This window comes from Ambystoma mexicanum, chromosome 13 (assembly GCF_040938575.1).
Source record: "Ambystoma mexicanum isolate Mex_15411 chromosome 13, UKY_AmexF1_1, whole genome shotgun sequence".
NCBI classification, from domain to species: Eukaryota; Metazoa; Chordata; class Amphibia; order Caudata; family Ambystomatidae; genus Ambystoma; species Ambystoma mexicanum.
This window is the reverse complement of record NC_090938.1, coordinates 515,381,745-515,407,880: the sequence shown is the minus strand read 5'-3', so window position 1 is coordinate 515,407,880 and position 26,136 is coordinate 515,381,745.

Here is a 26,136-nt window from a genome sequence, read left to right as displayed (position 1 = left end):
ATATACTGAGTTACTCGGGGGGATGGTTGCCACTCGGTGGACCTTGGATTGTGGATGGTGTCTGGGTCGAACATATCATCCTGTGCTTCTAGGAGGTGCTTTTCCTTCTTTGCTCTCTTACCCCCACTGGGCTTAGCCCAGTCCTCCTCCTCGGCCTCCTCTTCCCCGAATGAGGCCTGATCCTCAGTTAGCTCCTCTTCCGAGCCAGGGTCCTCTCCGATGTTGTCATCCCCTGGAGCGGGGGTCGTGAGGTTCGGCACTGCCTGCCTTTGTAGATAAGCTTCTTTAAGCTTCGCGAAAGCGTCAGGCACCTCTGAGGCCATATCTGTCGCCTCTTCCAATGAGCCCCGGGGGTCGTCAGAGGATTTCCTCTTGAGGGCCAGCTTACTCCCCTTATGTCCCTACTTCAAGGGTTCTGTGGACGTGTGCTTATCGACTTTGGTGCTGGTATTCGGCTGTGAAAGCATAGCTTCCAATGTCTCCAGCCTCTCCTGCAGGGGTCTCACCCCCTCTGCCACTGCATCAGTAAGAGAGCTACCCAGCACTTGCTTAAAGCTGGCAGCGAGGTCATGGGACTGCTCCTCCTCACTCCATTCAAATTCAGACATCTTCTCTGTGCTGTGTGCCTAAAATACCTTGATCAGGTGTCTCAAGCACGCCCACTGCTCTCTTATGATGTTATTTTTAATTATTATTATTTTCTTCTTTTTTTAATTTTTTTTTTTATATATCCAGTGGCTGCACCTTCGTCTGTACTTTGCCTTGCGGCCCCTGTGAGGGGCCTCACACTCACTGCGTCAATCTACTGCTCCTCGGCAGTGTTAGGGTCTACAGACCTGTGTCCTCCTTGAGTTCGAGGGCTGCTGAACTGCAGGGACAGTGCTTTAGCTAAGCACGATGCACGCGGCCATATGATCACTGTAATCTTCTTAACGTTTGTTTTAAGATCACACTGTTTACTGCTCGACTCCTACGACCGCTTGTCAGCCGTGTGTAGAGGAGTCGCCGGCACTTTCTGTGACGGTGATGCGCGACTCTTCGCGTTTAGCTCCACCCACCCGCGGGTGGGGGCTATGCTGTGGGAGCGCAAAGCTCCACGCTTTGCGCGCTAGCTCCGCCCACCCGCTTGTGGGGGCTACGAGCTTGATGCTGTGGGCTGGGCACGCTGCGGACCACACAGGCGCCGGCTCCTCCTCCCCAAGGGAGGGGGCCGCTGGCCGTGAGCGCAGCTGCGGCTAGAGCTCTGCTGCTCGCGAGGCTGACTGAAACCCCAAAGGTGTCGGGCATACGACACGGAGCCGTCGGCCTCGCGGCCGAAATTATGTCTAATACTCGACTCTTTCCAAGAAAAAACTTTCTCTGAGATCCCGCGACTATCCCTCGCGGCTTGCGAATACAAAATATCTAAAATCAAGGCGCGAACGCGCGCCTGTGATAAATACTAATAAGACCACATTACAGAAGATTAAGTAATCTCTCTCACGTCCACACTAAAGTGCTTTCACTCTCAGCGCATTAAAACTCTCCCTCTCACTCAGTCACTTTGCACGGACATTCGGAGAGGAAAGGAATAGTACTTATCTGCTTGAAGAGCAGTAAAAGAAGAGGAGGAGTCCAAGCACAGGAAGTGGGTTGTGACTGGAAGAAGGAGCATGGACTACAGAGACTCATGGGGGTTGTAGTTTTAAAAAAGAGAAAAGTTTTTTCTAACACTTTTCACAGTTGTTATATGTGTTTTGTTGAACTGCTGAAGAGTAGAATAAATGAAGATGAAGCATAATGCTCGCCTCCAGTCATGTCATAGAATTTCACAAAAGGAGTCAGAATGAGAGCATCCTAGATGCGCTCATTCACATGGCCTTTTTCCCTCTTTGGGCATTTGTTTTGTTATGATATGGCATTTATAAGGCGCCTGTACGCAAATGTTTCAAGGCACGGCAAGGCAAGGGAGGGGGAACAAAGGGAAGACAGAGACAACCATCTTACTGGGCCAGGTGACATTGAGATCGCGCAAGTGCAGGGAGGGGGAGAAACAAATTCAAGGGGAAAGACGAAGGGGGCAGTGCAGTACATGGGATCAAACAGTAAAACAATTTTAAATAAGTGTGGCCAACTGGTGGCAAGTGCAAAGGGTAAGTGAAGACAAGTGTCCAAGTGCTGGTAGGGGACTGTAGAGATACAGAAAACAGACCCCAAGTGCAAGGGTTGCCTGGGGGGCAGTGCAGGTGTGCAACTCTCGGGGAGGGGACTTGGGCCCGAGATCAGAGGGTAGCCAGGTGACCAGTACAGTTTTAGTTTCAGTTATTTATGCATATAAGGGGGAATTTCTTGGCATTTCAAAGCGCAACCCGAATTCACAAAAGGATAAGTTTTAAAATACCCAGAAACAAGGAGAATATCCCTGCACCTGGTGAAACCGGTGCAGAGGGAGGTACACATCACGAACGGTTAATTTCTGACTGTGTCATGATTTTTTCTTGAAGTGTGACAGCCAGAGTTTAAACTGCACCTGTCACACTTGAATTTCCATCCCCGAAACAGGGATGAAAATGCTTTTGTTTTCCGTGCATTTCACTGCGACGGGCCCTTTAAAGGCCTGTCTTATTGAAATTCCATCCCATCAAACTCGTGGTTGCATGGATCCTGTCATATGTCGTGCTCCCAACACTAATGTATGCAAAGGGGCAGGACAGCAGACCTTTGACCTACTGTGCAGCCCCTCGAGAGATTCTCAGGTCACCTTTCAGAATAAGAGGCCTGCACATTTCTGAAAGTAGCGCAAATGAAATGAGCACCTTCTCTGCGCTCATTTCATATGCGCTACTTTCTGAGAATCTGCCCTGCCTATTTCTAAAAGCAAACAGAAATAAAGGACAGCTACACCTGTGGATTTCGCCCAGTTCAAGCCCAAGCAGGAGGGTTTAACTGGGCATCTGACAAAAGGGTCATGTAATACCTCTGTTTGTGGATTGCCAAATGTTATGCACATTATGCATAATGGCATGTTGTTTGAATGTGTCGAGCAATTAATAAAATCATATGAGATGACATGATATGATAGTTTATTTATATAGTGCCTATACACAATATGTTTCAAAGCGCTTCAAAGCAAGGGAGGGAACAAGGGAAAATACAATGACATTCTTACAGGCCATGAACAGTAAGGATGTGAAATTAACTATCGTACTCGGCCTGACGACATTTCAGATAGTGCAAGAGCTAAGACATAGATAAGGAAGGGAGGGGGAGAGTGGGAAGGAAATGGAAACAGAAAGGCGACTACCCTACTAGGCCTGACAACATTTCTGGTAGAGCCGGAGAAAACAAAAGGTGAGGGATAGGGGTGCAGAAAGGGAGGGGAGGAACAAAACAAGTGACTATCATACTAGGCCTGACGACATTTCAGATTGTGCTGGGGGCAGGGGGCATATAGGGCAAATACACACGCTCTTCTGGGTTTTGTGTCAGTATAGGGTAGTTTTCATAGATCTTAGGTCATGCCACGGGAGGTATGAGTGAGGTGACAAGAAAGGCCAGGATTTCAGGCTTATATCCTATTTTATTCCAGAACATGCAGGTCTTCATTTGCAATGTCCACAGGAATGCAAAACAGCGTACACTACAAATGGCAATATAAATACTTAAAGAACATAATCTGACAGCTCTGTTTCAGCATTTAAAAAAAAAGTTTATTAGAATTGCTGATGCTAAGTGAGAATTAGTGCCGTGACCAGGGACTGGCCTCGGCTGGCATGCGCTACCCCTGGATTCTGATTGGCCACTGCCACCTCATTATCCTAAACTCTGATCAATGTGTGTGTGTGTGTGCGTTAGTTCGTGACTCTGTGTGCGCGCTCGTACTTCAGGCCACCCTGCATAAGTCAGTGCCCCACTTGGGCCACCCCAGTCAAAAGAGTCTGGACATGGCACTGGTGAGAATAATGGATTGTGGGTTTCCACATTACTACCTTCAGCAGGCTTTTGAATGTTTGTATTCAGCAGCTACTTTGCACACATTTTAATGCTGCGCAGCACAAGGGAACACATGCCTATTTCTTTATTTCATTATTTAATTCTGCCAGGGCCGTCTCTTTCTTTCATCTTTACACAGTCGATAAAATGAAAACTGTTTAGTGTCTGGGGATGCTGTTGGTACTCTTGTTCAGAGGAGAATTGCCTCGCATTTCGGTGCTGGACTGCCCCAGGGCAGGACAAAGACTGATATGTTTAGGATATTTCTTCTCTGTGAAAGATAGTGAGCTAAAGACTCTGGGTAAGTCCCTCGTACCCAGGACTAATGTCTGGCAGAGGGACTCCCAGGACCCCCTTGTCAATTTGCATATTTAAGTAACTTTGGGTTTCACCCTAAGTTACTAGGGGAATCCAGACGTGGACCCCTTGCTCACTATTCTTAGAGAGGCACAGCTCCTCCCTACTGATGAGGTCCAACCAGACCGAAACACGTGTCTGGGGATGCTGTTGGTACTCTTGTTCAGAGGAGAATTGCCTCGCATTTCGGTGCTGGACTGCCCCAGGGCAGGACAAAGACTGATATGTTTAGGATATTTCTTCTCTGTGAAAGATAGTGAGCTAAAGACTCTGGGTAAGTCCCTCGTACCCAGGACTAATGTCTGGCAGAGGGACTCCCAGGACCCCCTTGTCAATTTGCATATTTAAGTAACTTTGGGTTTCACCCTAAGTTACTAGGGGAATCCAGACGTGGACCCCTTGCTCACTATTCTTAGAGAGGCACAGCTCCTCCCTACTGATGAGGTCCAACCAGACCGAAACACGTGTCTGGGGATGCTGTTGGTACTCTTGTTCAGAGGAGAATTGCCTCGCATTTCGGTGCTGGACTGCCCCAGGGCAGGACAAAGACTGATATGTTTAGGATATTTCTTCTCTGTGAAAGATAGTGAGCTAAAGACTCTGGGTAAGTCCCTCGTACCCAGGACTAATGTCTGGCAGAGGGACTCCCAGGACCCCCTTGTCAATTTGCATATTTAAGTAACTTTGGGTTTCACCCTAAGTTACTAGGGGAATCCAGACGTGGACCCCTTGCTCACTATTCTTAGAGAGGCACAGCTCCTCCCTACTGATGAGGTCCAACCAGACCGAAACACGTGTCTGGGGATGCTGTTGGTACTCTTGTTCAGAGGAGAATTGCCTCGCATTTCGGTGCTGGACTGCCCCAGGGCAGGACAAAGACTGATATGTTTAGGATATTTCTTCTCTGTGAAAGATAGTGAGCTAAAGACTCTGGGTAAGTCCCTCGTACCCAGGACTAATGTCTGGCAGAGGGACTCCCAGGACCCCCTTGTCAATTTGCATATTTAAGTAACTTTGGGTTTCACCCTAAGTTACTAGGGGAATCCAGACGTGGACCCCTTGCTCACTATTCTTAGAGAGGCACAGCTCCTCCCTACTGATGAGGTCCAACCAGACCGAAACACGTGTCTGGGGATGCTGTTGGTACTCTTGTTCAGAGGAGAATTGCCTCGCATTTCGGTGCTGGACTGCCCCAGGGCAGGACAAAGACTGATATGTTTAGGATATTTCTTCTCTGTGAAAGATAGTGAGCTAAAGACTCTGGGTAAGTCCCTCGTACCCAGGACTAATGTCTGGCAGAGGGACTCCCAGGACCCCCTTGTCAATTTGCATATTTAAGTAACTTTGGGTTTCACCCTAAGTTACTAGGGGAATCCAGACGTGGACCCCTTGCTCACTATTCTTAGAGAGGCACAGCTCCTCCCTACTGATGAGGTCCAACCAGACCGAAACACGTGTCTGGGGATGCTGTTGGTACTCTTGTTCAGAGGAGAATTGCCTCGCATTTCGGTGCTGGACTGCCCCAGGGCAGGACAAAGACTGATATGTTTAGGATATTTCTTCTCTGTGAAAGATAGTGAGCTAAAGACTCTGGGTAAGTCCCTCGTACCCAGGACTAATGTCTGGCAGAGGGACTCCCAGGACCCCCTTGTCAATTTGCATATTTAAGTAACTTTGGGTTTCACCCTAAGTTACTAGGGGAATCCAGACGTGGACCCCTTGCTCACTATTCTTAGAGAGGCACAGCTCCTCCCTACTGATGAGGTCCAACCAGACCAAAACACGTGTCTGGGGATGCTGTTGGTACTCTTGTTCAGAGAAGAATTGCCTCGCATTTCGGTGCTGGACTGCCCCAGGGCAGGACAAAGACTGATATGTTTAGGATATTTCTTCTCTGTGAAAGATAGTGAGTTAAAGACTCTGGCTAAGTCCCTCGTACCCAGGACTAATGTCTGGCAGAGGGACTCCCAGGACCCCCTTTTCAATTTGCATATTTAAGTAACTTTGGGTTTCACCCTAAGTTACTAGGGGAATCCAGACGTGGACCCCTTGCTCACTATTCTTAGAGAGGCACAGCTCCTCCCTACTGATGAGGTCCAACCAGACCGAAACACGTGTCTGGGGATGCTGTTGGTACTCTTGTTCAGAGGAGAATTGCCTCGCATTTCGGTGCTGGACTGCCCCAGGGCAGGACAAAGACTGATATGTTTAGGATATTTCTTCTCTGTGAAAGATAGTGAGCTAAAGACTCTGGGTAAGTCCCTCGTACCCAGGACTAATGTCTGGCAGAGGGACTCCCAGGACCCCCTTGTCAATTTGCATATTTAAGTAACTTTGGGTTTCACCCTAAGTTACTAGGGGAATCCAGACGTGGACCCCTTGCTCACTATTCCTAGAGAGGCACAGCTCCTCCCTACTGATGAGGTCCAACCAGACCGAAACACGTGTCTGGGGATGCTGTTGGTACTCTTGTTCAGAGGAGAATTGCCTCGCATTTCGGTGCTGGACTGCCCCAGGGCAGGACAAAGACTGATATGTTTAGGATATTTCTTCTCTGTGAAAGATAGTGAGCTAAAGACTCTGGGTAAGTCCCTCGTACCCAGGACTAATGTCTGGCAGAGGGACTCCCAGGACCCCCTTGTCAATTTGCATATTTAAGTAACTTTGGGTTTCACCCTAAGTTACTAGGGGAATCCAGACGTGGACCCCTTGCTCACTATTCTTAGAGAGGCACAGCTCCTCCCTACTGATGAGGTCCAACCAGACCGAAACACGTGTCTGGGGATGCTGTTGGTACTCTTGTTCAGAGGAGAATTGCCTCGCATTTCGGTGCTGGACTGCCCCAGGGCAGGACAAAGACTGATATGTTTAGGATATTTCTTCTCTGTGAAAGATAGTGAGCTAAAGACTCTGGGTAAGTCCCTCGTACCCAGGACTAATGTCTGGCAGAGGGACTCCCAGGACCCCCTTGTCAATTTGCATAGTTATGCAAAACTAACATGTTTTATTTGAAATGTTGTGGTGATATTGGTACTCACTGTGACACAATGAAGGTCCCTCCTGGGCATGTGACAAGTTTTCCTAGTAAGTGTGAATGATTAAGTGATTCACACTGCATCCTTTATATATGGACTCATAGCCCTCACAAATCATTTAGCAATATAATCTTCCAAGACAACAGACTGAATCACAAAGTAAGCCAGCCTACTTATACTTCTTGGTTTATAATATTTGCAAGGACTTTTCCCCACTATTCAGGACGCTCAAACTTAGGTGTGTTTTCTCCTGTATTTAAAATTGCATTGTGCACTGTGAAAGTATTTAAAATTGCATTGTGAACCTAGGCCTTTTACCCACTATTCAGGACTCTCAAACTTAGGTGTGTTTTCTCCTGTATTTAAAATTGCATTTTGCACTGTGAAAGTATTTAAAATTGAATCGTAAACCTAGGCATTTTCCCCACTATTCAGGACTCTGAAACTTAGGTGTGTTTTCTCCTGTATTTAAAATTGCATTTTGCACTGTGAAAGTATTTAAAATTGAATCGTAAACCTAGGCATTTTCTCCACTATTCAGGACGCTCAAACTTAGGTGTGTTTTCTCCTGTATTTAAAATTGCATTGTGCACTGTGAAAGTATTTACAATTGCATCGTGAACCCCACTATTCAGGACTTTCAAACTTAGGTGTGTTTTCTCCTGTATTTAAAACTGCATTCTGAAACCTATGCCTTTTCCTCACTATTCAGGACTCTCAAACTTATGTGTGTTTTCTGCTGTACTTAAAATTGCGTTTTGAAACTGAGGCCTTTTCCCCACTATTCAGGACTCTCAGACTTAAGTGTGTTTTCACCTATATATTTTTTTAAAGAGCATTGTGTAAGTAGTGCTCCTCTGTGGCTTGCCTCCTAGCAAAGCACTCATCTAGCAAACCTTTTCACCACTATAAGCGCCTGTCGTCTTGTCCAATTGTCAACTTGTCTCGTCTCTCTCTGTCTCGCCTACTTGCACCCTGCCCTTTGTACTTCCCTAGTGTTCTCTCCTACCCCTTTCCACTCCCTTCCTCTTCTCTCCTTTCCCTACCTACTCTATGGTGCTCTCTATCTCTCCTATCTTTTTTTAATTTTTATTTTTTATTGTTGCATTATTATTTTAATGAAACCTTATACAACATAAAACACATAATAAAAATAAGCAATTCATTTTATAAACACATACCATTATACACATATAAAGGATAAAAAAATAAAAGATCCCCAATGTCAATTCATCCTCCATAAAAAAATCTCTCACAAACCTTAATTTACCAATATAAAAACATTGCGTATTAGATTCCTTTTTTCCAATTCCTCTGTGATATCCTGGATTAATAAATTCAATGCTGAAATTAAAAAATGTTTTTCACCCCATATACAACGGCTCCAAAACAAATGCATAGACATTTCAAGATCCCTATTAAATCTGTCTTTCAGATAAACCGCACGTTTAGGCTCAAAATAATTACAAGTTAATAAAAGGTGCTTAAGCGTCTCTTGCGTTCTGGTTTCTCAACAAAATCGACATGTAAAATTGATTTGGTCCAGATTAAGAGTCACATCCTTGTACCCCCAGTACAGGATCCTTTCTAAGGTCATAATCTGATTAAGTCTAAAGCGCATGTACATGGATCTTGCCCTGTCACAAGGGAACCTTTGTAAAAAGAGGGGAATGCATTCCCTGGCATGTCCAAAACTTGCATACTCCTTGTAAGTGGAGTAAGAATCCACCCTGTTTACCGTATCCACCCAATCAGCCTTGAATAGAAGTCTCTTAACCAGCCCTGGTCGCTGGACCAGATCCTCTAGACAAAGACCTAGAGTACCTAACAGCAAAGTCATATTGTCGCTAAACTTTCTGATAGATACTACTGACCCAGATTTTACAACCTCATTTAACGATTCATATAAAGTGTTTGTAGGTGGATCATTCATTTTTCTAAACAAGGATAATTGCCTCCAAAGATATCTTGCTTTATATGAAATGAGACATAACTCGTGGCGGATAATTGCATTGGGGATTGCCATCGATAGACCAAGTAGTTCTTTCCACATTTTCCCTGGACCACATTAAGGATTAAACTCGTATCGTGGGTACAGATGTCTAGGCCGTACAGGAGGACCGGTTCACATTTTGTAAGATAAAATCGCCTTATTGGTAAAATTTGCATACCCTGACCTTCAAGAATTTCATTTGCACCTTGAGTTTAGTCGCCTGCTCCTCCAGGCTCAATTTCCACATCTTCAGGCTAGATCTATTAGTAAAATTATAGCCTAAATATGTTATAGCCTGGACCAGTTCCACCTGATCCTCACCCATCCTCCAACTATAGGATTTAATGTTTCTTTTTTTTGTGACCATAATCGTTCGGGATTTGGATGCATTCGGAGAAAGATTATTTGCCATTGCATAATGATAAAAAATGTCCATCTTTCTACGAAGGCCACGTGGGGTGCGATCAAAAAGAATAAAATCATCTGCAAAGGCCATCCACTCGATAGCCAAACTCCCCAACCTAGCCGGTGCAATGGAAGGGCCCTGCTACATGCCCACCACATCGCACACATATAGGTTGAAGAGCGTAGGCGCGAGTGAGCAGCCCTGCTTGACCCCAACTTTAGTATCAATGGCCTCAGAGAGAGCTCCTTCTTGGGTCAAACAGACTCTGACTGAGGTATTCCTGTGCAGCAGAGCCAAGAGTTGGACAATCTTTCGAGGAAAGTTCATTGCTAACATTTTGGTCCATAATCTCGCTCTAATAACTCCGTCAAAGGCATTGGAAAGATCTAAGGATGCCATCAAAATCTCTCCTATGTTAGATTGATGAACCATATCTCTAAGATGGGCCAGGATATTCCCATTCAAGTTAGTTCCCAAACCCTCTCTAAAACCAACCTGAAATTAACTAAAACAAACATTCCTCCTAATCACTTTATTAATCTCTCTTAAAAGCAAAATACCAAAAAAATCTTATTAGCCGCGTCCCAAAGTGCTATGGGTCTATAGTTAAGGGGATTGAGAACATCACCCTTTTTAAATATGGGTACTATAATACTTTGGGCCCAGGATCCAGGGATGATATGGGTCATAAAGATGTCATCAAATATGGGTTTAAGCAACTCACCCCATAAATCGGGCGCCGCCTTTATGACAAACGGTGGTATGCCGTCCGGGCCCAGCGCTCTGGGCGGCTTATGTTTATTGATGGCCCAAGTAATATCCTCAAGATCCCAAGAGCATTCCCCCACAGCCAGAGGACCCAAATCCGAGTCCTGTTCCCTAGCAAAAGTGGAAGACAATTCAAATTTTTTCTTATATTAAATACACCAGAGCTATGCTTGGATAGGACAATCAAGTCTATCCTTAACAGGGGCAAGCGTATTTTTAACAGTAGCCCAAAATTTAACATCTCTGCCCTTACTTAGATTATGCATCATCTGTTGATGGGCTACAAGGTATTGATCCATTTTCAGAGACTTAACCACATTTTTGTGTTTCAAGATGATTTTTTTTCCTAAGCTGCAATTCAACAAATGAAATGGGTAGCTTCTTCAGGATCCTCAGCTCCCTGCATTTAATGAGCTTGGATCTTTGGATTCTGGAGTCCCCACCCCTCCCATTATGTCTATGAACCGCTGTGCCACCCGTCCTACTAATTTTATAGGCACATGACAACATAATATTATTGTAGTAGGATCCCCCCAACGTAAGGTCCTCCTCACTCGAAATTCGATGCGAAGCCAGGGTCAGATTCTCTAGAACAAGGGTGTTAAATTTTCATAATCTTTTTCTTGTTCCAGATAATCGTTCTCCTATTATTTGCCACCACTAGGCCCATAAACTCAGGTTTTATATGGAGATCAGGACATGCCAGTGCTAATGAAAAAAGTAGAGGAATATGATCGCCCAAATCTACCTCCATAATTGTGTATTTACCACACACTTGTTTGCAGCTATTGGAAACATAAAAGAAATCAATTGTAGACCTGTTAGTTCCCCTTTTCAAGGTATGTTTAGGTAAATTCCAGTCCGGGGAATGACCTAGGTGTCCCAAATCCCAATGTTCCAGGAGTATATCCTACCCTATACCTCTCCTAAAATTAGGTTGAAGCTTTTTCAGGGTGGCCCCTCTCTCATTCCATATGGAACCCTCTGCACAGGAGGAGTTAAAATCTCCTCCCATGATAATACGATTGCCAAAGCCCTTCTCAAACCATCCTCCCAGTATGTCTCCAAGGGAATCCTCCACTATTCCGAAAGGCACCCTTAGAGGATTCCAGTATAGGTTCAACAAGAGGATAGGATCTACATCATTCTCTGAAGATAAAACAATACCCAGGAGCCACTCACTCGTAAAGATCACATTACCCTGAAGCCCCAAATTGCGATCAACAGCAATGGCCAAACCACCACTAGGCCGCCCGGCTACCCCCTAGACGCTAATGAAGAAAAAGTATGGAAACCTTCCATATACATTTCTGTGAGCATCATAGTTTCTTGGAAACAGTAGATGCGGGGGCAGGTATAGATCTCGCCTTTAGTTAGGAATGTATTCAAATTTAAGCCCCCACACGAATTCCAAGAAATAACCTCAATATTAATACTGTTAGGAGTGTCCAGTACCCTGTCTAAGGGTCTCTAAAGTTTTAAGGGCTGACTAAGGGTCTCTAAAGTCTCTCCTATCTTTTCTAACTGCTTCTCTATTGACAATCCTGCTCTCCTCACTAAATCTGGTCGGAAAAATCCTGGTCTCCAGGCCTCCCAATCGCTGATGCCTATACTAGCGCCTCCTCCAGGCAAACTTTCACTGACATCATCTTTGTCGTTCCCTCGCCAGACCTATGGACTCAAAATATGGTCTCTGTGCTCTCTCCCTTCTCTTTCTCTCCCATATATGGTGTCACCCGGTGGGAGGCCCTCCTGGACCCCTTCTACTCCTCTAAGGCCATCATTAATGTTTACTTGAATTATACCGTCTTGGTCCAAGGCCCTCAAGCCAACCTTCTCCTCTTTGATAGACACCTCCCGCGCTTTACTAACTTCCTCTCTTCTCCTGCAGTCCCCTCTCTCCCCTCCACGGCTTGCATGCCTCTGCTTGCTGTCTCCTCCTTGGCTACCCTTCCCTCTCCTCCTTCCTCCTCTAGCCCACACTCAGGCTGTTTCTACACCTCTGCAGGGCATATCTCAGATTTGTAACCCTTGCAGAAGTCTTTCAAGGACGGCAACTTTCTCCATATTGACACTCTTAACTCTCGCTCTGCTGTCAAACACTCCTCTGAAATCTGCCGCCTCCTGGAGGAACTTGGCCTCAATGTCCTCGGTATCACCAAGACATGGTTCACGGCCAGCTCTGTCACAAGCTTTGACACTCTCCTCCCTGATGGCTACAAGATCCTCTCTGCACCCAGATCCAACCGTTCCGGGGGGGGGGGGGTGTAGCCCTGATATTCCCTGAGTGGGTTCCTGCCTCTGTCATTCCTACGCAGGCCTACTCCTCTTTCAAATGCCTCATCTGCAGGCTCTCTCATGGTCATTCCCTTACTGTGGCTACCATCTATCAGCCACCTGGTCAGATCTCCTCCTTGATCTCTGAGTGGTCAAACCTCTCCTCTTCACTCCTGGTCGCAACCACTCAACTTCCTGGAGACATCAACATCCACCTGGATGCTTCCTGTCCTTCCACTGGACTCTTTCGTGACCTCTGTGACTCTCTCTCTCTCACTCTATTCTCCCCTCTGGCCAGACTCAGTCTGCAGGGCACACTCTGGATGTTCTGATCTCTTCAGACCTTCCCCTTTTGATTCCTCTCACCACTCTTCTCTCCTGGACTGATCACTTTCTCCTTTCCTCCCAGCTCACCCTCTTTACCCCTTAGGTCAAGCAAACTCCAGCACTGCCACCTACCTTCTCAGTTATCCGACCCATGAAGCATGTGTCAGTTGAGGCTTTCGCTGCCACTTTCTCCCCTGTCCCCCTTGGCTGACTCACACCCAGACATAGCCCCTTCTATGCTCCACTCTGCTATAGCTGATACTCTCTATTTTCTTGCCCCTGTCATGAAGATTTGCTTGAAGTCCAAGGCCAAGTGCAACTCTTGGTATGACTCAGACCTAGTCAACCTTAAACTCAAGTACATGGTGGCTGGGAGGAAATGGCATGCTTCCGGTACATCCTCTGACAAACTGGCCTGCAGCCTGCTCCAAAGGCAATTCCGGCTCTCTGTCTGCATCTAGAAGGGAGCCCACATCCAAGCCTTTCTCTCCGCGGCATCTAACAACTCGACTGAATTCTTTAAAATCTGCAAGGAGCTGGGCGATCCTGCTGCAGTCTCTACCTCTCCTGTCATCTCCCAGGCCTTCTGCACAGCCCCGGCCTCTCATTTCATCTCTAAAACTCAGGACATCTTTCTCTTCTTTTCCCCCTACTCCCTGCTCTTCCACTGGCCCTTCTTCAGCCACCTCTCCTCCCTCCTTCTCTGCCTTTCCCTGTGTTCTCCTCAGACAAGGTTTTTAGACAGGTCCGATCTATGAAAGTTTCATCAAAGCAGGCTCACCCCTGTTCCTCCAATACTATCAAGGACCACATTGACACCCTGGCTCCTGCTCTGGCTGATTTATGCAACCACTCCTTCGCCACTGGAGTCTTCCCCTCCCCCCTGAAACACTCCCTTATGCACCATCTTCTTAAGAAACCCTCTGCCGACCATTCCTGCCCGGCTAACTATCACCCAATCTCCAGCACTCCTTTCCTGGGCAAACTCCTGAAAAAGCTGGCCATCTCCGAGCTTAATCTTCACACTGAATCAGTTGGTTGTCACCATGACCGTCAGTCTGGCTTCAGAGCTGCCAGAAGCACGGAAACTGCTCTCCTGAACATCTGTAAAGACCTGCTCTAGTACCTCAATTCCAACACCCACTGTGTCCGCATCTTAATGGATCTCTCCTCTGCCTTTGACAATGTCAATCATGCCATCCTGCTCAACTGTCTCTGTGATAATCTGGGTATCACCGATCAGGCCCTGGCTTGGCTGACCTCTATCCTTTCAAATCGACTGTCCCAGGTCCAACTTGGGTCCTTCCTCTCCTCTATCTCTATCTCTACCTGTGGTGTTCCCCAGGGGTCTAACCTCTCCCCCTGGCTGTTCAACCAATATCTGGCCCTTCTTGTCCACTGCATTGCTGCTTTCTGGTCAACTTTCAGTGCTGTGCGGATGACACTCAACTCATTTTTAGGGTCCCTTCTGCCACCTCTTCTTCTTCTCTCATCTCTGACTGTCCGCCATCCAGGAGTGGTGTGCCGCCAATAATCTCTGCCTTAATGCCAGTAAGACTGAGATTCTTCTCATCGGCACACCTGCTCTGTCCATTCCTGTCACTCTCTGGCCAGCCTCTTTTAGCCCTCTTCCTGATCCTACCTTTGAGGCTAAAAACCTCAGGGTCATCTTTGACTCCACACTCTCCTTCTCTCCTCACATCTCTAACTTCTCTAAGTAGTCACACTACCAGCTGCACCTCCTCAGAGGTATTCTTCCTTTCCTCTCCTTCCCCCAGAAGCTCACTGTCTCCAGAGCTCTGGTTCTCTATAGGCTGGACTATTGCAACAGCCTCTTTCAAAATCTGCCTGCCTCTATTCTCCGCCCTCTGCAACTCATCCAAAACAGGACTGCGAGACGTGTTCTTGGCCTCAAGCCCAGGGATCGTATCTCTCCAGGACAAAAATCTCTGCACTGGCTCCCAGTGGTGGCGAGGATTAAGTTCAAAACCCTCTGCATTGTCCACAAGGCCTTCTGGGGCCTGGAACCTCAATATCTTCAGCTCTCTTTTCCTAAATATCTTCCTCCTCAAGCTCTTCGCTCATCCACCTCCAACTCCCTCAGGGTCAGTCGCTTCTCCAAGCAGCGAGTTGGTGGTAGATATCATTCTTCTGCTGGGGCCTCCCTCTGGAAAAGCCTCACTTCCTATTGAAACTTGAGGAGATCCATCTCCAGTTCTGGAAGCACCTCAAGACCTTGTTCTTTGCTTCTGCTTTCTCTCCTCCTCTCCCCTGCTGACATCCTGGCTGAATCTGAAATTGAACTGGTTACCTGGCTACCTCTGATCTTGGGCCCAGGTCCCCTCCCCGCCAGTTGCACACCTGCACTTCCCCCCCTGGCAACCCTTGCACTCGGGGACAGTTTCTGTATCCCTACAGCCCCTACTAGCACTTGACACCTGATGTCTGCACTTACCCTTGCACTTGCCACCAGCTGGCCGCAATCTTATTTATTGTCTTATTTATTTTACTGTTTTCCTATTTACTGCACTGCCACCCCCTTTCCCCCACATTTTTTCCCTACCCCCATCCCCTGCACTTGCGTGATCTCAATGCCACCTAGCCTAGTAGGATCGTTGTCTCTGTCTTCCCTCTGTTTTACCCTCTCTTGCCTTGTTGCACCGTGAAACACTTGTGTATAGGCGTGTTATAAATGCCATATCATATCATATCATATCATATCATATCAAGTTAGATATTCAGTGAGAGATTGTGTTTAGGATTCCATGAAATTGCTTCTTGGCATAATGGAAGGGAGCATTTTGTTGAATGTAGCCTTTTAAAATGTTAGGTAAAAGTATACAATAGCCTAAAATAGTTCAAGGTCCAGGGGAGCCTGCTATTAAAAATGTCTTCAGAAAATTAATACATCTCTTTGAGCTACATGTACCCTTGCCCAAGGCTCATGTGTATACAATGCAGGCCCACCCTGTCATGAAATACAGGCAACATCACTGCAGCGGCATAACACAAAATGCAGGTGGCCCAGCCAAAATATGGTGTGGGGTCCCCATTTTTCTTGCCCACGGAGACATAACAATCCTTGGTTCAATCTATGGCCTGGGGGGATAGCGCGGTGCAACGCGTCTTGCAAACAAGACAATGGTGAGCAGTACAGGTTCAATTTCGGTCCCCCACTTGGATGCAGAAGTCCAGCATTAACCGCGATACGAAAAAGATATTTCATTTTTTACAGGGTACTCCTGAATAGTGAGGGCCCCCTGCCCCTCAGCTGCCAGGGAGTACTTGGTGCTCATAGTGGGCATGTGGAATAAGTCCCCAAATGTCATGATCCTGAGTTCATTCCCAAGATACACAAGCAGAACTGCTTATTTTTAGACCCCTCAGTTGGAAGCTGTAGGTTGGTAAATTGAAATATAAAAATCCATGAGTTTGATCATTGCAAGTTAGGATTTAATAATGAAAAGTATGATCAAAATAGAGAAAATTACCTCCACCCCAACGCTCTGTATTATCATAGCTCTCTACTAGACTCTTAGTCACTCAGGATAGTTCTATTATGCTTTCCATTTCCCAGAGACTAGAAGCCCTTCGAAATCAGTCCACAACAGGAGGGGTGACTGGCAACCAAAGATGGCCATGGATATGTCTTTTAAAAAAGCCCCATATTACACTGCATACATGAATGGAGTAAACAAGCCCAACCCACTAACCCCAGGAATAGGCGGGTTCATCTCCCTAAGAAATTGGGAACCATGTTGAAGCATATTATTTGTCCCTATATAAAAGGTAACTAAAAAAACAGACATATGAGGTTAAGAGTGAGGAATAGGATCCTGGAAGCCTTGCAACAAAGTCCTTGCTTTGGAAGCACTGTTGAAATGAAGAGAGAGGGGTGGAAGGGGATGGGCTGGGTGACTTGGAGAGATGATGAGAAGAGCAGAAAACTATGGTGCCCACTCAAAAGGCCACAGATGAAAAGACACACAGGGAAATCCCTAAACATTCCCGATATGCCAATCCACCACTGCCACACTGGCTGACTCTCTTTTCCGGCCTCTATGTTTGTTGTATTTGCACCATTGAAATGACTTAGACCAGGGGGTCTACAACATGCAGCTCTCCAGATGCTTTGGACTACAAACCCCATGATTCATCAGCATTCACTTTGCTGGATAAGGCAGAAAGGATATTTAGTTCAAAGCATCTGGAAAGGAAATGTTTGCAGACCCCTGCCTTGGATCAACAAACACCAACCTTCTTTTAAATCCTGACATCAATTCTGACAAACTGCAGGATATCACCCTTTGACTTACCTTCTTGCACATAGCAGTAAAGACCTGGCTATATGATCAATGATTGTTATATGGTCTTCATCCATCAAGTTGCTGGTGTTCTATTAGCACCCTTATGCAGCACTTTAGTCAATCTCTTTGCTTGGAACCTGCACCCCTTTCTGCCATTGCCCCTGGTACTTGACTCTCACACAACCGGCCTATCCATTAGCACCCATGATTCTGAGCTGCAGGTGATGAAGTCTTTATTCATAAACAAACAACAATGAAACACCTTTCCTGCTGCTTCTTTGTTGCTGAGTCCTGTGCTTCTAGACCATTTTCAGAGCTGATAGCAGCAGTGCAGATATGGGAAGTATATTTGCTTTTAAGGAACACGGCTTGGTCACCTGCGTTTTTGACCCATGAGTGTGAATGGCAGTATCAACCTGGCTTGATGGTAGACCATGCCAGTAACGGCTTTGCTAGCCCACATTAAGCACCCTTACTTCACTCTGGCCATTAACTTGAGTGGTGGGCTGTTTTCAGCAGGGTTGGCCCTCCAGTTGGGCTGTCATTGCCTTAATAAATCCTGGCTTAGCTCCAACATGCTAAAATTGTTGAATGTGTGTTCTGTAATTGTTGAACGCACACTCTATATAGTTTGACCGTGCACTTCTCGTAGGTCGTCTTCACTCCAGAATCAGAACCCTTGCAGTAGCATGGTGAACATTTTTCCTAACCAATCACACACAAGCAGTAACACTATCCTCTAATGAATCATGAGAAAACCAACTACCCTTGTAGAGTACTGCAAGGTGTCATTCTATTACCTCCTCAGTTCAACATCTGTTTCAAACCACCAGCGAACCTCACCTCCCTTTCCAACCCCTGCTTCTTCACTTGCATGATGGATACACTAATGCTGCTAAGACAACATGATGACCTTAACAATCCAACCCCTAATGGCACCATGTTCATTATGAAAGTAACTGAATGGAGGAATGAAAAGAGATTAAAATTCCATCCAACAAAAACTGATATCATCCCATGTAACTCTTCACCGTCAACTTGGATTCAAATATGGGGCCTCGAACTTTGAACCTCTGCCCCAGTCTTGTATAAAAGACTGGGAATCATTATGAACTCTAACCTTACATTTGAACCACACATTGATTCAGTTGCCAAGAGCAGCTGCCTCTCCCTAAGATTCATAAATCACATCATTGACTGCTTCTCAACCAACCATGAAATAAACATCATCATTGCATTCATCCCAAGCCCTCTTGACTTATTCAATGCAATATATCTCTGCCTTCCCAAACCCCAAATCCATTAACTCCAGCTGGTCCAAAATGCAGTTACTTTCCTAATCTTGTAATAATAATGCAAGGAAGACAACACCCTTCCAATCAATCACTCCATTATCTTCCCATTCCTCCGAGAAATACGTTCACGGCTTTATGCATTGCCCATTGAGCAACCATGACATAGTTTAAAGTTTCTAGAGAAATAAATTCCAGAAATATTTGCCAAACTGCATGTCCGATCAACAAACAAAAGACTTTTGGTCCGGCCAAAATCTGCCTCACAAAAAAGGATGTCTAGCCTTTCAAGTACAGGCCTGCAATCTCTCCATGACCAGGACAACCAAGAAGGGCATTACAACTTGGCTCTTCCCACCCACCCACTGATTAATCTCCTCCACCTAACATCTTGTTCATCCTCAGTGCCAATATACCCCAGTGAATAAGGTGCTTAACAAATGCTGAACAAATAAATAAAAACAGAAACATTAAAAGATAAACCCATTACATGTATGTATTGCCCATGCAGTCCTGTATTTTCTTTGCATTCTGGGATTTGTATTTCTACATTTATAATGAAAACATACAAAACTACAACTCCCAGAATGCTAAGGTTAAAAAAGCACGAATGCGCTTTACTCGCCTGACATAGTTGTAGTGAAGGGTTCTGCTTTCACAATGTTTGCCACAGATGAACATATTTGTACAAGTTCATCTGAAGCCTCCCACGCTCACAGCTCTAAGCATTCGTTGTGGGACAGGTGGCCCAACCAGCAGCAAACTTTGTGCCACCTTTTACCGGGTGCATGAAAGACTTGGGACCAATCCTTGAAATGCATTGAGGAGAATCCTTTTAGTCTGCTTGTAAGATCAAGCAAGGAATATCGAGGCTTAACACCACCAAAAATTGGATCCACCAGTCACAAAGTCAAAGATTTGTTCTGTACAGATTCAAATATCAAAGCAGATAGCTATCTGGCTCCCAGCACCTCACAGTGTGTACCAGAAAACACTGTTAGGGGAGTGAGTACTGGTCATCACAAAACATGCAGTATTTATACACAGTCCTGGTCATAGCTCAGCCTATCTCCATACTAATAGGTTACAAATTTGGGTTTGTGCCCAGTTCACATAACAAATATACAATATTGGTTTGTACTTTTGACAGGTTGTCCCATCCTTGAAGATTCAATGGAGTTGTTAGTTCTCGAGCTTAGGTTGATCCTAGTTTCAAGAAACAAATTCAATAGCTTATTGTTAAGGTACACAGTTCTAGTTTGTCTAACATTCAGTTCTTATGTTTTAATATGGCTAAGGCTATTGATACAGAAAACACTTTGGAGTTCACTTTGGCTCCAAGGTTCCTTAAACATACTGACAAACTTTGTTGTCGTCAGCTGTGTGGCTCTTTAGCTTTTTAAAGTAAATTCTATTTCCAGAAATGTACACAGGATTCCTTCAGAAACACACAGCATTAGTTTACATTCATTGTATAACACTGTTTGTGGGAGGATGAGTTTTGTGGACATAGATAACACTTTGAATGAGAGCTCTAGAACCTTCTGACTACAAGGTTTGTTTGCACAGGACAAATAGTCTGCTCTGCCAGCCCTAGTGTTGACATAGGCTCAAAGGTCGATTCTGTTCTGGCAGCTGAAAACATAGCTAATCATTACTGAAGAGTGAGCAGAAGTTAGAACCAAGATGGAGGACTTTTTCCAAGCTGGTGCTTGAAGTCAATTCTAATTCAGAACTTTTTTCCTCGTGGAGCGACTAGGTTTAGGTCAATATAAATATAGATTTACCATTTCACAAACCCTCCTTTTGGGATAAGCCAAGAGCTTTACTAAAATAGTCTCTCTACTCGTAACCCCATGTTTCAATGTCCGTACATCCTGAATCACATTCATCAGATATATCAATCACCATCAGATCTATGGCAGTAATAACCTTCATCACAAATACATTAGTCATCTTCTCAGGTGTGTGCATTTTAGGTCCTAATGTTCCCATAGTTTGTACACAACTTCCTCCTAACATTGAACATATGGCAGGAAGACATTGTATACAACAGCAACAGAACAACAGAATACCAAGAATTATCATTAAAACTGACAGAAGCTTCCATCCCCAGGACCGTAAGAAGTCCCAGAACCAAGTAGTAAGATCCCAGTTTCCCTCGGAGGCATGTACTTCTGAGCTCAAGACGTGCAGGTTTTGTATCGCCTTAAATATAGTCGGGGAGGAATCAGGTATGAAAACACAGCAAGCGGACCCCACTAATTTGCATACTCCACGACGCTCAGCCAGGATGACGTCAGGATGACGTCTAACACCATCCGGTTCTGTAGAGCCACTAATCTAATTGCTTTTTGTTCTACAGTCATTTTATAGAGTATGTCAGTGGTCCGGTTGATGGTTTTCTTCAATACTCTTGCTAGTCTCCTAATATCTTCGGAATTCATGATCTGCCCCCAAAACGGTACAATGGATTTTGCCACATCACACAGAACTTGTGAAGGAGTATCACCATTCTCGTCCCGCCTTGGACGAGCCCTAGAGATCTCAGTGGTACTAGCTACATATATCTCTGGTAGCAGGATACCCAAATAACAAGTTCCCTGCCAATCCCTAGGTAACCAAGGATAAGCCTCATTACCGCAAACAAAGTAGACAGGTTCCCCTACATACAAAGGTCTGTCCTCACTAGTCAAGTTTGCAACATTGGTACAACCCTCAAAATCGCCCAGTGACTGAGTACCATTCCTTTGTATGCAAAAGGAGACAGAGGTGGGACTATGATTGATAGTATAGGAAGGTGGCGTGGCATCCCGGTTGCCTACAGGAGCCATTTTGAAAGAAATCAGAGATTGAAAAGGTCGAGATAGTCTATCAGAAAGCCTAATAGAAGCAACATTAAGCTTGCTCCTATTTGCAAAAAGTGAGCATCCCAGAGGCATCAGGATTCGCTTTTCAAATTCATTTAAATTAGTCCCATCAAAGTTCCCTTAGATGCTATCATTCCAACAGCCAAAGAATAGTGCCCTTAGAAAGGCATACATGCAGTAGTTAAAGGCAAAAGATGAATATACCAGCCCAACCCTTTTTCCCCATGCTGAGGCAAATGCGAACAGATCCAACAGTTTGTTCTATTCAAAATTGCATGAGTTGCATTCATTATTAACAGCAGTGTATTGTTATGATAGCTCTGTCTATGTTGGGAGTCCCTAGGAGATAGAGTGTGCAGGTGCACGAAAGGTGTAGACATAGTAGGAACCCTTCCAGTAGGCAGAAATGTTTCAAGAGGGTGCACCTCTTCAATATACCAAAATCCAAAAGCAATCAATACTGTAAGGATGGTTAAGCAATTACAAGAAGCCAATACGTCTTTAAAGACCATGTATTTGATTGTCCAATGTCATTGTTGGCCACATAATAAATTGGTTGCTCCGCATGAGTAGGGTCGATAGCAGGCATCGTTCATTGAAGTTCTTTTCCGAAAAAGTTCCTGCGAAAATCTCCGTAGTCCGTTTGCTGGTGATCTCCTGATCACGTGTCTTCTTAGTCTTTCCCAGTCCCCAGCCACCTACTTTCCTTCAGTGTAAAAGGAATAGCAAAGGAAAAGCTCTGTGGTTGTTCCCCTGTGGGAACAGTCATTTTTGTGCAGTGAGACTAGTGCCGTGGAGGCAGATTGTACCTTGTGACTCCTGGTACCGTGAGATCTGTGAACAGTGTGTCGTTGCTTCCTGATGGAAGTGGTGAATTGGCAACAGAATTGGACAAAGGTGCAAAAAAATCAGCAGAAGAGTTTGGAGACAAAGCAGCAGTTTCCACAGGCCCTGCGGGCTCAGGGAGTGTCTCCAGAACACCCTTGGTGCTGTTCAAGGCTGATTGATCATTGGGAACAGAGCAAGTAGGTTACTTCTTATCTTCTTCGTCGTGTGGTAAAGGAAAAGGTATCCTCTTGACATGTGTAGCGTGGATCCAGTGTCTCTTTCCAGCTACTCGTACAGCAGTCTGTGTGGCCAATAGGACCTGGAAAGGCCCTCTAAAGCGTGGTGCGAGACAGGATGCTCTCTCAAATGATTTAGTAAGCACCCAGTCGCCGGGTCAAATTCTGTGACCTGGTCCCTCGTATTTAACTGGGAGGGCTTCTCGCACCTGTTGATAAATCAAATACAAGTTTTGAGTTAACCGATCACAGTATTCAGAAAGAAGTAAGTGCTCCACATTGCTTAAATATCTAGGCTTGGGGATGTTCCAAATGGTAGCTGGCCTCCCCATTACCACCTCATACAGGGAGAGCCCAGTCCTAGTCTGCGGAGTTGTGCACATGGAAAGTAGCACTATCGGTAAGGCGTCCGGCCATTTTCAAATTGGTGCTGGCACACGCCTTAGCGAGTTTGTTCTTCAAAATACCATTGTGTCGTTCTACAAGTCCAGTGCTTTGAGCATGTCTAGCTGAATGGAACCCTTTATCGATCTGTAATCCCGTGCATACTTGCAGAATAACAGTAGCGATAAAATGTGGACCATTATCCGACCAGATGACCCTCGGCACATCAAACCTAGGAGAATATTCCTTAAGCATGGTTTTCGGTGTTGTCATTGCTGTGGCATCTTTCACATGAAAGGCTTCAACCCATTTACTAAAAGCACAAATAACTACCAGAACATATCTGAGATTGTTACAAAGCTCCATTTCGATGAAGTCAAAGTGAATTACCTCAAAAGGGACAGAAGGAGCACCAAAACTACCCCTTGGTGTCGATGTCCCCTTGCCCACATTCTTCTGTAGACAGACCATAAAACTCTGGACAAAACGTTAATTGGTTTTCGGGATGTTAACATTTACCCAGACAGATTGTAACATTTTGCAGATCTTCCTAGCGCATATGTGAGTGGGACCATGGGCCATTGAAATCATCATAGTGACGTACGCGTCTGGCAACATCCATTTTCCCTCTGAGTTATCCACCCAACACCCATCATCATCCAACCTCGCCAAGCCCTCAGCCCATTTCTTGGTTTCTTTTAGCGTGGCATCTGCTTGGATATTCTTTATGGAATCAATTCCTTCATCTATAGTACAGACATTTGTGGCTTCCCTTATAGTATACATATCTGAGTAGAGGTCAGTAGCAGTCTGTTTGGCTATCTGGTCAGCAAAAGCGTTCCCTTTTCCTACATCATCTATGATTTTCTGGTGTGCCGCACACTTCATATTTGCTAGCTGAGTGGGAAGTGCAAGTGCTGAGAGTAGCTGCACTATCAAAGTGGCATATTGGATCTTCGCACCATGTGAGGACAAGAAACCTTGTTCTGCCCAAAGTCTACCGAAGTTGTGAACCACACCAAAAGCATACTGACAGTCAGTATATATATTAACTCTAAGCCCTTCGGAAAGTTCACAAGCTCGAGTTAGTGCAATAATCTCTGCGGCCTGCGTGGAGTTATGCGAGATTCTTTTGGTTTCCATAATCGTGCTTAGTGTAGTGATGGCATAAGCAGCAGTGGATGTACCAGCCGGAAGTTTGAAGCGGGAGCCATCACAAAACAGCTCCCCTTGTGTATTGCTCAAAGGTATATCTTTCAAATCAATCCTGCCTTTAGTTTCTTGTTCTGTTGAATATAGGCAGTCATGTGACATTTCGTCACTGCAAGCAATGTCTTGCAGAAGAGCTAACAATTCGTACGGATTTAATACACAACATCTTTTAATTTGGATATGTGGTGCAAAAAAGATTAATTTATATCTCGTTAATCGTGCGCAGGTAAGATGTTGTGTTTGCGTTCTGTTTAATAGAACGTCTACAGAGTGAGGTACCAGTAAGGTTAAAGCATGGCCTAGGACCATCCCCTCGCTCTGTTTCACAGATGCAGCAGCAGCAGCAACAGCTCTCAGACATCTCGTTAAAGCACATGCAACAGGATCAAGGGTGGAGGAAAAGTAACCGCATGGCCTATTCTTCCCCCCATGTTCCTGCGTTAACACAGGCAAAGCACATCCATCACGTTCATGCACATACAATTCGAAGGCCTTTTCATAATTTGGTGTGCCCAAAACTGGTGCTGAACACAGTGCAGTCTTGAGCAGATCAAAAGCTTTCTGGTGTTCCAAGTTCCACAGTAGTGGCAAAGAAATGCCCTTTTTGTCAATGCCAACATTGGTTTGCTCACTAGTGAAAAGTTGGGGATCCACTGTCTACAGTAAGAAGCCATTCCTATCAAGGCGCTGACGTCCTTCTGTGTATTTGGAACAAACATGCTAAAAATGATTTTAATTTGTTCAGGTGTCAATGTTCTTCCCTCCTTTGACAGGAGATAGCCTAAATAGGCGACCCCCTGTTGACAATACTGAACCTTTTTCAGTGACGCTTTATGTCCATGTTTTGTGAGATGAATAAGCAACAACATAGTGCATTCCTTGCAAGCACTTTCTGAATCTGCAGCTAAGAGAAGATCGTCAACATATTGTAACAATGTACAAGTAGAAGGCAACTCAAGTGTATCAAGCTGCTCTTTCAAAGCACTACTATAGATATTGGACTCTCCGTGTACCCTTGTGGCGCACGGATGAATGTAAACGAGCATCCCCCTAGGGTAAATGCGAACAAATATCTATGATCCTTGTGTATAGGAATGCTAAAGAAGGCATTCTTAAGATCTACAACACTGAAATGAGTAGCGTACGCTGGAATCATCGTTAGTATCATCGTTACATCAGGCACAATTGGAAATCGTGGAGCAACAATCTTATTGATAGCGCGTAAATCGATAATGAAACAGAAAGGAATTGCATTATCCCCTTTTTTATACACAGGAAAAATCGGACTATTGAACAAACTTCCTGCAATTTCTTCAATTACCCCACAGTGTACAAAATCAGAAGCTATACACTTCAAAGCTTGCTCACCATCAACTGAAATCTTATACTTTGGAATTCATGGAAACTTCACTCCTGTCTTCAAAATAATTCTGACAGGCTCAATTTTAAGACACCAATGTCATTATCATCAATCGCCCATGAACACTCCGGAACTTCACTAAATTCCAGTGGCCAAGGTCTAGTCAGAAACTGTGAGGCAGAAAATTGCTGTGGTGAAATTGTCAAACGCACTCCATCCAAAGAACAATGAATTACTGCATTTAATTCTTTCAACAGATTCAACCCCAAAAAATTCTCTCCACAGTTCATTGTCAAAAGAAATGGACAGTGATCTGTAAATGGACCCAGTGAAATTGGTACCGGCAAAGAAACCGGACTAACCACTGGCGTACCAGAAAACCCTACAGAAACATTAGTGTGCCCTGACAGTGGAGTGTCTGGAACCCATGAATGGTCAATGGAACACTTCTGTGCTCCTGTATTGATCCAAAATAGATGCTTCCTATTCCCCACCATCATTTCAACGTAGGG